This window comes from Oryzias melastigma, linkage group LG13 (genome assembly GCF_002922805.2).
Source record: "Oryzias melastigma strain HK-1 linkage group LG13, ASM292280v2, whole genome shotgun sequence".
Classification (NCBI taxonomy): Eukaryota; Metazoa; Chordata; class Actinopteri; order Beloniformes; family Adrianichthyidae; genus Oryzias; species Oryzias melastigma.
The window spans coordinates 32362117-32365104 of NC_050524.1; positions in this window are offsets into that span (position 1 = coordinate 32362117).

Genomic DNA, 2988 nt, shown 5'->3' on the forward strand with positions numbered 1-2988 from the left:
TGTTTTGTTTAGTTTAGTTCAGTTTAGCCTATTCTGTTTAGTTTAGCTTAGTTTAGCTTGTTTTGTTTAGTTTAGTTCAGTTTAGCTTGTTTAGTTTAGCTTAGTTTAGCCTATTTTGTTTAGTTTAGCTTAGTTTAGCCTATTCTGTTTAGTTTAGTTCAGTTTAGCTTATTCTGTTTGGTTTAGTTCAGTTAAGATTAATCTGTTTGGTTTAGTTCAGTTAAGATGATTCTGTCTGGTTTAGTTCAGTTTAGCTTATTCTGTTTAGTTATGTTTAGCTTATTCTGTTTAGTTATGTTTAGCTTATTCTGTTTAGTTTAGTTATGTTTAGCTTATTCTGTTTAGTTTAGTTATGTTTAGCTTATTCCGTTTAGTTTAGTTATGTTAAGGTTATTCTGTTTAGTTATGTTTAGGTTATTCTGTTTAGTTTAGTTTAGTTATGTTTAGGTTATTCTGTTTAGTTTAGTTCAGTTTAGCTTAGTCTGTTTAGTTTGGTTTAGTTTAGCTTATTCTGTTAAGTATAGTTTAGCTTAGTCTGTTTAGTTTAGCTTATTTAGTTTAGTTATATTTAGCTTACTCTGTTTAGTTTTATTTAGCTTACTCTGTTTAGGTTAGCCTAGTTTAGCTTATTTAGTTTAGTTTAGCCTAGTTTATCTTATTCTGTTTAGTTTAGCCTAGTTTATCTTATTCTGTTTAGTTATATTTAGCTTTTTCAAGTTAGTTTAGTTTATTCTGTTTAGTTTAGCTTAGCTTCTTCTGTTTAGTTTAGCTTATTCTGTTTAGTTTAGTTTATCTTATTTAGTTTAGTTATATTAAGCTTATTCTGTTTAGTTTAGTTCAGTTTAGCGTATTGTTTAGTTTAGTTCAGTTTAGCTTATTCTGTTTGGTTTAGTTCAGTTAAGATTAATCTGTTTGGTTTAGTTCAGTTAAGATGATTCTGTCTAGTTTAGTTCAGTTTAGCTTATTCTGTTTAGTTATATTTAGCTTCTTCTGTTTTGTTTAGTTTATTGTGTTTAGTTTAGTTATGTTTAGGTTATTCTGTTTAGTTATGTTTAGCAGTCTGTTTAGTTTGGTTCTGTTTAGGTTGTTCTGTTTAGTTTGGTTCAGTTTAGGTTGTTCTGTTTAGTTATATTTGGCTTATTCTGTTTAGTTATATTTGGCTTATTCTGTTTAGTTTAGCTTAGTTTAGCTTATTCTGTTTAGTTATATTTAGCTTTTTCAAGTTAGTTTAGTTTATTCTGTTTAGTTTAGCTTAGCTTCTTCTGTTTAGTTTAGCTTATTCTGTTTAGTTTAGTTTATCTTATTTAGTTTAGTTATATTAAGCTTTAGTTTAGTTCAGTTTAGCGTATTCTGTTTGGTTTAGTTCAGTTAAGATTAATCTGGTTTAGTTCAGTTAAGATGATTCTGTCTAGTTTAGTTCAGTTTAGCTTATTCTGTTTAGTTATATTTAGCTTCTTCTGTTTTGTTTAGTTTATTGTGTTTAGTTTAGTTATGTTTAGGTTATTCTGTTTAGTTATGTTTAGCAGTCTGTTTAGTTTGGTTCTGTTTAGGTTGTTCTGTTTAGTTTGGTTCTGTTTAGGTTGTTCTGTTTAGTTTGGTTCTGTTTAGGTTGTTCTGTTTAGTTATATTTGGCTTATTCTGTTTAGTTTAGCTTAGTTTAGGTTATTCTGTTCAGTTTAGCTTAGTTTAGGTTATTCTGTTTATTTTAGCTTAGTTTAGGTTATTCTGTTTAGTTTAGCTTAGTTTAGGTTATTCTGTTTAGTTATATTTGGCTTATTCTGTTTAGTTATATTTAGCCTATTCCGTTTAGTTCAGTTTAGCTTATTCTGTTTAGTTTAGTTCAGTTTAGCTTGTTTTGTTTAGTTTAGTTCAGTTTAGCCTATTCTGTTTAGTTTAGCTTAGTTTAGCTTATTCTGTTTAGTTATATTTCGCTTATTCTGTTTAGTTTAGCTTATTCTGTTTAGTTTAGCTTATTCTGTTTAGTTTAGCTTAGCTTCTTCTGTTTAGTTTAGCTTATTCTGTTTAAATTAGTTATGTTTAGGTTATTATGTTTAGTTATGTTTAGCTTAGTCTGTTTAGTTTAGTTATGTTTATCCTTTTCTGTTTAGTTTAGCCTAGTTTAGCCTTTTCTGTTTAGTTTAGCTTATTCTGTTTTGTTTAGCTTATTCTGTTTAGTTTAGTTCAGTTTAGCTTATTCTGTTTAGTTTAGTTCAGTTTAGCTTATTCTGTTTAGTTTAGCTTAGTTTAGCTTCTTCTGTTTAGTTATATTTAGCTTATTCTGTTTAGTTATATTTAGCTTTTTCAGTTTAGTTTAGTTTATTCTGTTTAGTTTAGCTTATTCTGTTTAGTTTAGTTATATTAAGCTTATTCTGTTTAGTTTAGTTCAGTTTAGCGTATTCTGTTTAGTTTAGTTCAGTTTAGCGTATTCTGTTTAGTTTAGTTCAGTTTAGCGTTTTCTGTTTGGTTTAGTTCAGTTTAGCTTATTCTCTTTGGTTTAGTTCAGTTAAGATTAATCTGTTTGGTTTAGTTCAGTTAAGATGATTCTGTCTAGTTTAGTTATGTTTAGCTTATTCTGTTTAGTTATATTTAGCTTCTTCTGTTTTGTTTAGTTTATTGTGTTTAGTTTAGTTATGTTTAGGTTATTCTGTTTAGTTATGTTTAGCTTAGTCTGTTTAGTTTAGTGACGTTTAGCTTAGTCTGTTTAGTTTGGTTCCGTTTAGGTTGTTCTGTTTAGTTTGGTTCAGTTTAGGTTGTTCTGTTTAGTTTGGTTCCGTTTAGGTTATTCTGTTTAGTTATATTTGGCTTATTCTGTTTAGTTATATTTATCTTATTCTGTTTAGTTTAGCTTAGTTTAGGTTATACTGTTCAGTTTAGCTTAGTTTAGGTTATTCTGTTTAGTTTAGCTTAGTTTAGCTTCTTCTGTTTAGTTATATTTAGCTTAGTCTGTTTAGTTATATTTAGCCTATTCTGTTTAGTTCAGTTTAGCTT